This window comes from Pipistrellus kuhlii, unplaced genomic scaffold, assembly GCF_014108245.1.
Source record: "Pipistrellus kuhlii isolate mPipKuh1 unplaced genomic scaffold, mPipKuh1.p scaffold_m20_p_45, whole genome shotgun sequence".
Lineage (NCBI taxonomy): Eukaryota > Metazoa > Chordata > Mammalia > Chiroptera > Vespertilionidae > Pipistrellus > Pipistrellus kuhlii.
Genome location: NW_023425546.1, coordinates 1,116,545 through 1,127,891, shown reverse-complemented (window position 1 = coordinate 1,127,891; position 11,347 = coordinate 1,116,545). Strand labels below are relative to the sequence as shown.

Below are 11,347 nucleotides of genomic sequence, written 5' to 3'. Positions count from 1 at the left end.
TTTGTACAGGATGCCAGCAGCATCCAGGACAGCCACTCACATGCTGGGGCAAGGGTTCAAGGGGTTTGCCTGGAGGGCCCCAGACTTGGCCCTGGCTGCGAAGGCAGCAGTGCCTCTGCATTTGGGAGCTGAGGTGAGCGAGGAGGAGGCAGCCCTGGCTGTCAGTCTCCCTGAGCTGCCTGCACAGCTCCCCTGCCAACACAATCACCTTCCAGTCCTCAAACCGCACGCACATTCATCTTCCTTTTGCCCGAAATTGACTAAAAGCCATTTTAATGACAATAAGAGACACCAAGGCAAACACACGAAAAGCCCAGTCAACACCCATGTACTCAGTCAATCAGTGGCTGTGTCCAGTACAGCCATGCCCTGATGGAGACATGGGGAATAAGGCACTCCCTGTCTTCAGGAGTCTGTCCTGGTTGGGAGAAGGGGGGTTGCTCCTTGGCAGAGGCAGAGGCAGGGAAACTCTGAGCTGGGCGAACGTGGCTGGATTAACAGAAAGTGAACTACTCGGTAACTCAGGTGAAATCAGTCTGTCTGGCAGGGAGCACTAAGACGGCTTGCAGAGAGCAGTGATGTGCTCTGGGTTGAGTGAAGAGTAGAATGTCCTTGGGAAAGATACAGGGACAGGCATCCGGGATTGCGAAAGGAGCAAACTAATTCTGCCTCCACAGGAAGAGCACGGGGTTCAATAAAACTAGAAAAGAGGGCTGGGAGGCAGGTAGAGGAAGCTGGTGGAAGGGGAATGGCTTATAATCAGAACGTGGGAGGGCTAATGTATGCCAAGGATTTTGTACTTTACAAACAAGAGAAACCCCATGAAGTTCTTGAGTTGTGACCGACAATGGCCAGGTCAGTGTGCTGGGAAGAAAGCATGAGTTGGGTGCGAGGATAAACTCAAGCATGAGCATGGGCGGCAGGCTGAGGCTCTGGCCAGGGGCAGGGCAGGGGGCCAGCCAGGGCCAGGGCAGAAGCAATGGGACTCCATTTGGTAGAACCGTGTGTTCTCATAGTGCCTGTGGCCTCACATCCCTGGCCCCGTTCCTTCTGGCGGGAAAACCATCCCCCATCCCCTGTGGCTCACTTCTGAGTGGTCTGTGAGAGCGTCTCCTGCCCCCAGGCACGCTCTGCTCTGTGCTGCCCACACAGCGGGGGCGTTCTCCCAGCTGGTACTCAGAATGGCTGTTACCAACCCTGGGGACTTAGCCTCCGCGTCAGACTGTGAAGTCCTGCCGAGTAGCCCTTTGACCCTCTGGATCTCTGTATTCTCAGGACTTGGACCAGGCTGGTTATTCAGAAAGGGTTCTATGGTGGGGAGGAATGCCCTGAAGTGCTCTCTGTACACATGTCTCTCTTTCTTGCATACCCACACACATAAGCACACTTCATGTTGGTAAATGCCCAGTCCCATGTCCAATGCCTCTCTCCCATTGCACTCTAAGCCCCATCACCCTATTTCTAGGGTAAATTATCCTGACTAGCCTCTTTCAACCCCATTAAAACATGCTAAATTACCTTCAGTTTGCATGCAAGACTCCATATTGTGTTACCTGGACTGACATATAATCTGTCTGCTGCTTTCAAAATGCTGCTGCTCACTCTGACACCGTTAGAAACCTGACGGAGCATGGAGGCACCGAGGCTGGTTGAACACTTGTCTCTGCCCAACAAATGCCTCCCTCCAGGCACTAGTTATAAGCCCCCCATTTCCCTGCTTCCTTCCTGGCTCGGCAGCCCAGGGACCCCAGTAAATGCTTTGAGGAGGGTTCACCCCCAGTTTAGGTACCTTCCTAAAAAGTACCTTTATGCACCTGTGTCTTTAATATGTTAATCATAAACATCTAACTTCCATTTTGGGGAAGGGTGGAATAGTTGTGTCAGATGAATACTTCTACTGGAAACGCAAGAAATGCCAGATCAAATATTCACCTGCTTTACGACATCGTAGACCTGCTGGAACGAGGATCAGAGAGATGCGATTTCAGAGAGGAAACAAGAAGAGGCGAGCTTCTGCTGACATGAGGGCTTTGCCATTCTGGGCACAGGCTGAGGGTTGGGAACCCACACTTGGCACCAGTTGGGCTGCTGCTGGGGATGAGGAAGCCCCCACAGCTTCTGGCATCTTGGGACTAGAAGGATGAAGTTAGAGTCTTGAGGGGCCTCAAAGGCAGGGCCAGGTTTCCCCTGAGGTCACCCACAGAAATAATGGAGCAGAGAGCACAACAATAAAACTCTAAGCAGAAGCCTCCGGAAGCAGAAAGCTGTTCCTCAGTCTTAAGATACTTAGAGATAAGGCACACCACACCAGGCTCTCACTGCACCACTTTCTGGGAGAGGGATCCCAGGTAGACTACATCTTATTAAAACACAGCCCAGCTTGGATGGCATCTGTCTTTAATTGAATTAAGATAATCTTTTCACTCTGCCCAGTGGAGAATAAGTTCTTGCCTAAAGATCACAGCATCCACATTGGTGGGAGAAAATAGGTTTGTAGTTGTGAGCACAAGACATTGCTTCTGTGTTATTTATTAAGTACTAGAGGCCTGATGCATAGAATTCATACATGGGTGGAAAGGGGGTTCCCTCTGCCCAGACTGAATCCTCTCCAATCTGGGACATCCTTCTCACAATCCGGGACCACTGGCTTCTAACTGCTCACCTGCCTGCCTGCCTAATCACCTTTAACCGCCTCTGCCTGCCAACCTGATCACCCCTAACTCCTCCCCTCCCCGCCACTGGCCTAGTCACCCCAACTGCCTGGATGCCTCATACAGCAAATGCTCATCATTTGGTCATCCCTTACTAACCCCCCCTGTGGGCCTTGTTACCCCATGCAGCCTGCTGTTCACTCATTCCATATCTTAGTTATTATAAGTAAACCCCTTCCATATCTTAGTTGTTATAGGTAACCCCTCACCAAGCCCCCTGCTGACCTTGTCGCCCCACATAGCCTGCCATTGGTAGTTACTGTTACTGTAATGGTGTCCCGAACAATTTTGTTGTTATTGTTGCTTAGTATTTTTTAACTGCTTTTTTTTTTTTTTTTTTTACTTCTGTTTATCCTAGCCTTGCTTGATATTACTGGGTATAGTAGTTTGTATTAATCTCCAAGTATTGTTGCTGGCATTTGCTGAGATTAGTGGTTGTTCTATTGGAATTTTCTCCATATATATATATATATATATATATATATATATATATATATATATTCTTCCCTTTTTCTCTCTTCGTCTGATTCTTCTCTCTCTCTCTCTCTCTCTCTCTCTCTCTCTCTCTCTTTCTCTCTCTCTTTTTCTGTTTCCCAATTTCATTTTGACACTACTTTTTTTTCTTTTTTCTATCTCTTTATTTACCCCTCTTTTTTTTTTTACTTTTCTTCTTTCTCTCCTATCCCCTAATTTGCATTTCTATAGTAGTCACTTTTATTAGAGGTTATTAATATCGCAAATATAATACATTCCTGTTCAGTGCCTTTTGTGTTGTACCTGGTAGTGTATTTTGTGCTTTTAAATCAACACAGGAGAAAGAGAATTACATAACCAGACATCTTGAAAAGAGAGACGATGGGGAGACAAAGAAATAGCCCACACATGAAAGAAAAGCAGGCATCACCAGAAAAGGAAGCAAACGAGTTAGAAGCAAGCAACCTACCAGAGCAAGAATTCAGAGTAATGATCATAATATGGCTAAAAGAATGGAAGACAAATTTGACAATATGAGTAAGAATCAAGAGGAAATGAAGAAGAACCAAGAGGAAATGAAGATGAACCAAGAAGAAATGAAAAATGACATCTCTACTTTGAAGAACTCAATAGAAAGCATCAAGAGTAGACTAGAAGAAGCAGAGGACCACATCAATGAGCTAGAAGACAAGAGGGGGAAAAAATACCTAATTACAGCAGCTACTAGAAAAAAAAAATTAAAAAGCAGGAGGAGAGCCTACAGGAGCTTTGGGACAATACAAAACAAAACAATATTAGAATAACAGGGGTTACAGAAGGAAAGAAAACTGAGGAAGACATGGAAAACTTATTTCAAGAAATGACAGAAAAATTTCCTGAGATAGAGAAGAAAAAACCCCACACAAATCCAAGATGCTCGCAGAGTCCCAAGCAAAATGAATCCCAAAAGACCCACTCCCAGGCACATTATAATTAAACTGGCAAACACCAATGACAAAGTAAGAATCTTAAAAGCATCCATATAAAGGAAACCCCCATCAGACTAACAACTGATTTCTCAACAGAAACTTATCAGGCCAGAAGGGAATGGGATGAAATATACAAAGACATGCAAAGGAAGGGTCTGAATCCGAGAATACTGTACCCAGCAAGGCTATCAATCAAAATTGAAGGTGAAATCAGGAGCTTCACAGACAAAAAAAAAGACTGAAGGAATTTATCTCCACCAAACCAGCAATGCAAGAAATGCTAAAGGGTCTACTGTAAAAATAAAGAAATAGGAAGTGAAGAAGGAACACAGGGGTATAGAATAAAAATGGTGTCAAATGAGTACCTATCATTAATAACATTAAATGTAAATGGTTTAAATGTAAATGGATTAAATGCTCCAATCAAAAGACATAGGGTAACAGATTGGATAAGAAAACAAGACCCATGTATCTACTGTCTACAAGAAACCCATTTCAGAAAAAAAGACTCACACAGACTGAGGGTGAAGGGATGGAAAAAGGTTTTCCAGGAGAATGGAAATGAAAAAAAAAAGCTGGGGTAGCAACACTTATATCTGACAAATTAGATCTCAAAGTGAAGGACATAACAAGAGATAATGAAGCCCACTTCATAATACTAAAGGGAGCAATTCAACAAGAAGAAATAACCCTGGTAAACATATATGCACCCAATACAGAAGCACCCAAATACATAAAAAAAAACAACAACAAAAAAAAAAACTGCTGGAGGACATTAAGGGAGAGATTAATAGCAATACAAGCATAGTAGGAGATTTTAATACCCCACTGTCACCCTTGGACAAATCAACTAAACAAAAAAATCAGCAAAGAAACATCAATCTTAAATGACTTACTAGACCAGATGGAATTAATTGACATCTTCAGAACATTTCACCCCAAAGCCACAGAATATACATTCTTCTCAAGTGCACATGGGACATTCTCAAAGATAGACCACATTTTGGGACATAAGCAAAGTCTCTTCAAATTCAAAAAGATAGAAATCATATCAAGCATCTTCTCAGATCATAGTGGCATAAAATTGGAAATCAACTACAATAAAAATAATCCAAATAAATCAAACACATGGAGACTAAACAGCATGCTATTGAACAAGGACTGGGTTACCAGAGAAATCAAGGAAGAAATTAAAAACATCATGGCAACAAATGATAATGAAAACACATCAATCCAAAATCTTGAGAGGGAAGTTCATATCTCTACAAGCCTATTGCAAAAAACAAGAAAAAATGGTAACAGATTATCTAACACTGCAACTCAAAGAGTGAAAAAAAGAGCAACAAGAAAAGCCCAATGTAAGCAGAAGGAAGGAAATAACAAAAATCAGAGTGGATATAAATGACATAGAGACCAAAGAAACAATACATAGGATCAACAAAACCAAGAGCTGGTTCTTTGAAAGGATAAACAAGATTGATGAACCTGTAGCCAGGCTAAGCAAGAAACAGAGAGAGGACTCAAATAAACAAAATCAGAAATGAAAGAGGTGAAATAACAACAGATCCTGCCGAAATACAAAGGATTGTTAAAAAATACTATGAACAACTCTGTTCCAACAAACTGGACAACCTGGAGGAAATGGATATATTCCTAGAAAAATATAACCTTCCAAAACTCAATCAGGAAGAATCTAAAAATCTCAATAAACCAGTGACTTTGGAAGAAATTGAAACAGACATCAAAAAGGAGGTATGAACATACAATGGAGTCAAAACAGTCTCTTCAATAAATGGTGTTGGAAAAACTGGATAGACACTTGTAAAAAAATGAAACTAGATCACCAACTTACACCATACACAAAAATAAACTCAAAATGGATACAGGACTTAAACATAAGATGGGAAACCATAAACATACTATAAGCATCCACAGGTAGCAAAATCTCTGACATATGCCAAAAGAACCTCTTCACTGATTCTGCCCCTAGGGCAATGGAAGCTAAAGAGAAAATAAACAAATGGGACTACATCAAAATAAAAAGCTTTTTTACAGCAAAAGAAACCATCAACAAAACAACAAGAAAGCCCACTGTATGGAAGAACATATTTGCAAATGTTATCACTGATAAAGGTTTAATCTTCAACATCTACAGACAGCTTGTACAACTAAATAAAAGGAAGATAAATGATCCAATTAAAAAATGGTCAATGGACCTAAATAAAATATTTTCAAAAGAAGACAAAAGAAAGGCCAAGAGGCACATGAAAACATGCTCAAAGTCACTAATTATCCGAGAGATGCAAATCAAAACAACAATGCGATACCATCTCACAACTGTCAGAATGGCTAACATTAACAAATCAACAAATGACAAGTGTTGGCGAGGTTGTGGAGAAAAAGGAACCTTCGTGCACTGCTGGTGGGAATGTATACTGGTGTAACCACTGTGGAGAACAGTATGGAGTTACCTCAAAAAACTGAAAATGGAACTCCCATTCGACTCAGTAATCCCACTCCTAGGAATATATCCTAAGAAACTAGAAACACCAATCAGAAAGGAAATATGCAACCCTATGTTCATAACAGCACAATTTATAATAGTTAGGATTTGGAAACAGCCTAGATGCCAATCAGCAGATGATTGGATCAAAAAACTATGGTACATCTACACAATGGAATACTATGCTGCCATAAAAAAGAAGGAATTCTTATCATTTTCAGCAACCTGAATGGTATTGGAGAACATCATGCTGAGTGAGATAAGCCAGTCAATGAAAGAGAAACACCACATGACTTCATTCACTTATGGATAATAAAGAACATTATAAACTGATGAACAAAAAGATAAATACAGAGACAGTAAAGCAATAAACAGATTATCAAATTATAGCGGGGAGAATAGGGAGATATGGGGGAGATAAGAGATCAACCAAAGGACTTGTATGCATTCATATAAGCAAAACCAATGGATGAAAATCTTGGGGGGGGGGCATGTATGGGAGTAGGGGGGGCAATGGAAAGATATGTACACATATAATACCTTAATAAAAAAATAAAAATAATAAAAAAAAGAATTGGAAATAATCCAAGCAGAGGGAAAGGATGAGCAATGATCCAGAGATAAAAAAAAAGTAGGATGAAAACAAGGAATTGAGTTCAGCCTGATAAAGGGATCATGAAAAGCAATTTTTTTCTTTAAGGAGCTAACATTTATGAAGTATTTCTCATGTGGCGTGCAGTGTATGTATATTTTCCCAATTGGTCTTAAAAATAATTATCTGAAGCATTAGTATTAACCTCATTTTAGAAGTAAACGTAAGACTCAAAAGTTGGTTAATTTAGCCAAGACCTCTACGTTAACAGGTGCAGAGCAATACTCAGATCCAGCCTTGACTGGTTTGGCTCAGTGGATAGAGCATCAGCCTGTGGACTGAAGGGTCCCAGGTTTGATTCCAGTCAAGGGCACATCCCCAGTAGGAGGTGTGCAGGAGGCAGCTGATCAATGTTTCTAACTCTCTCTCCCTTCCTCTCTGTGGGGAAAAAAAAATCAATAAAATATATTTTTAAAAAGACTGAGATCCACCTGGATTTGGCTCTGCTGCTGCCTCTCCAGAGCATCACGGAGATACAGCCTGAGTGGTGCTATCAGGGGCGTGGGGGGTGGGGTCCTCGGAGCTGGAGAGAGGTAGTAATTACAGCCACAAGATGGGCAGATAGACCAGAAAGTGAGAGGGAAGTGGGACCGCTGCACAAAGGCAGCTGAGGAGGAGAGGCCAAAGACTAGGAGCTCACCTTCCAGTTGGTGGCTCTGAAAAAAAAAAAATCAAAGGCAAGAAGAGTGCTGAGAGCCAGGTGTAAGGTGAGGAACATAGGCCATAGACAAAGCTGAGCTTTCAGTTTTCTTGATGGCAGGGAAGTCACCTTCTGGGGGTTTTATTAAAAATTTGAATTGACAGGTCTCATTCCAGTCCTGCTAATCAGAACCTCCAAGGACAAGGAGAGCCTGGGAAGCAGCTGAGAGATTTTTAATCTCAAGAGAGATCAGTACTTATCAAGCTTCAATGAACAGAGTATCACCCAGGGAGCTGGCTAAACTCTAGATCCTGATTTTTTAGATCTGAGGTAGGGCTTCAGTTTCTGCATTTAAGCATATTCCTAGGTGATGTCAATGCTGCTAGTCTGAGGACTTAATTTAATCTAATATTTTGTGTCAATTAGAAATATAGCTTGATGGTTAGACAAAGTGAACCCACAATATCTCCAGTGCTCACTTAATATGATACATAGCTTTTAAAATACTAGAGGCCCAGTGCATGAAATCATGCATGGTAGCCAGCCCACTGCGCTTCGAGGCCTGCCGCACCAGCTGGAGGGAGGGACCAAGAAGTTGCTCCATGTACCTCATGGTGACTGGTCATTTGGTCGTTCCAGCCGTAATGCCTCTAACCTTTTATTATTATGACTAGAGGCCCAATGCACAAAATTCATGCAATTGGGGGGGGGTTTCTCTCAGCCCAGCCTGCACCCTCTCCAATCTGAGACCCTTTGAGGGATATTCGACTGCCCTCTCACAATCCAGGACTGCTGGCTCCCAACTGCTTACCTGCCTGCCTGCCTGCCTGATTATTCCTAACTGCTCTGCCTGCCAGCCTGATCACCTTCTAACCACTCCCCTGCCAGCCTGATGGATGCCTAACTGTTCCCTTGCTGGCCTAATTGCCCTCAACTGCTCTCCCCTATCAGCCTGGTTGCTCCTAACTGTCCTCCCTTCCTAGCCTGGTCACCCCCAACTACACTCCCCTCCAGGCCTAGTTGCCTCCAACTGCCCTTCCCTATAGTCTTGGTTCACCCAAACTGCCCTCCCCTGCTAGTTATCTTGTGGTGGCCATCTTGTATCCACATGGGTGCAGCCATCTTTGAACACATAGGGGTGGCCATCTTGTGTGTTTTGGATTAATGGTCAATTTGCATATTACTCTTTTATTAAATAGGATTATGGACTATATTTCTTATGCTGTATTTTGCACCTCCAGGACTTTCTGTAAGTACCAATTTGTACTTCTTAATCCCTTCACCTTTTTTGCCCAGTCCCCCAGCTCCCTTTCTCCTGGTAACCATCAGTCTATTCTCTGTGTCTATGAGTCTGTTTCAATTTTGTTTGTTCATGTATTTTGTTCTTTAGATTCTATATATAGGTGAAATAATATAGCATTTGTTTTTTCTGACTGACTTATTTCAGTTGTCATAATACCCTCTATGTTCATCCAAATGGTAAAATTTCATTCTTTTTTATGCCTGAGTAATATTCCACTATATATATATATATATATATATATATATATATATATATATATATATATATATATATATATTTCTCCCACTTTTGTATCCATTCATCCATTGATGGGCTCATGGGTTGCTTCCATATCTTAGTTATAAGTAATGCTGCAATGAACATAGAGCTGCATATATTCTTTGGAAATAGTGTTTTGGGTTTCTTCAGATATACAGCCAGAAGTGTGAATACTAGGTCATAAAGCAGTTTCATTTTTTATTGTTTTAGAAACTGCCATACTGTTTTCCACAGTGGCTGCACCAATTTGTATTCTCACCAATAGTGCATGGGGGTTCCCTTTTTTCCACATCTTCAACAATGCTTGTTAGTTGATTTTTTTCATTCTGAGAGGTGTGTTTTTAATTTGCATTTCTCTGATGATTAGTGATGTTGAGCATCTTTTTATGTGTCTACTAGAGGCCCTGTGTATGAAATTCATGCATGAGGAGGGGGCCCCTCAGCCTGGCCTACCACCCTCTCCATTCCAGGACCCCTCGGGAGATATCCGACTGTCGGTTTTGTTCTGGATTGGACCTAAATCAGGAATCAGATATCCCTCAGTAATCCAGGAGCACTGGCTCCTAACCGCTCACCTCCCTGCCTGCCTGATCATCCCTAAACACTTAGTCTGCCAGCCTGGTTGCCCCTAACTGCCCTTCCCTGATGGCCTGGTCATCGCTAACAACCTCTGCCTTGGCCTCCTCCACCATGGCTTTGTCCAGAAGGACATCTGGAAGGATGTCTGGAAGATTCCCAGTCTAATTAGCATATTATCCTTTTATTAGTATAGATTGGACATCTATAGGTCCTTTTTCTTCTTCTCTAAAATCTACAAAAATATATATCTAGCCCTAACTAGTTTGGCTCAGTGGATAGAGTGTCGGCCTGTGGACTGAAAGGTCCCAGGTTCGATTCCGGTCGAGGGCATGTACCTTGGTTGCAGGCCAATAGGAGGTGTGCAGGAGGCAGCTGATCAATGTTTCGCTCTCATCCCTCTCCCTCCCTCTCTGTAAAAAATCAAATATATAATTTCTAAAAAATGTAACTGAGTCCTAGCTGATTTTGCTCAGTGGGTGGAGCATCAGTCTTCAGGCTGAAGGGTCCAGGGTTCAATTCCAGTCAAGAGCACATGCCTTGTAGGGGGTATGCAGGAAGCCACCAATCAATGATTCTCTCTCATCATTGATGTTTCTATATCTCTCTCCTTCTCCCTTCCTCTCTGAAATCAATAAAACATATTCTTAAAATGTAACTGATTTCTGAATATTTATTATGTATCTTGATACTTAACTAAATCCATTTATCAGTTCTAGTTGTTTTGAGTGGAATGTTTAGGGTTCTCAATATATAGTATCATGCTATCCGGAAATAACCAGTTTTACTTCTTCCTTTCTAATGTGGATGCTTTTTATTTCTTCCTGTTATTGCCTTGCCTAGGATTTCCAGGACTATGTTAAATAAGAAGTGGGAAAAGCAGACGTCCCTGTATTGTTCCTGGTCTTAAAAGGAAACACTTTTATTTTTTGCATATTGGGTTGTATGTTTGCTGACGTTGGCTGTGGGTTTGTTGTATATGGCCTTTATTATGTTGAGGTTTGTTCCCTCTATTCCCACTTTGCTGAGAGTTTTTATCAGAAATCGATACTGGATTTTGTCAATTTTTCTCTATCTACTGACATGACCCTGTAGTTTTATTCTTCCTTTTATTTATGTGGTATATCTCAATTAATTTTTGAATAGTGTACCAACCTTGCATTCCAGGAATAAATACCATTTGATCATGGTGTATAATCTCTGTAATGTACTGCTGGATGAATTTTGATAATATTTTGTTGAGGATTTTTGTATCTATGTAT

At 41.7% G+C, this 11,347-nt stretch overlaps 1 protein-coding gene across 2 annotated transcripts in view; it reads right to left on the bottom strand.

Annotated features, from left to right (window-relative positions):
- Positions 1-11,347, bottom strand: part of GRIK4 (glutamate ionotropic receptor kainate type subunit 4) — a 187,246-nt gene that overhangs the window by 155,342 nt on the left and 20,557 nt on the right. The window lies entirely within an intron of this gene.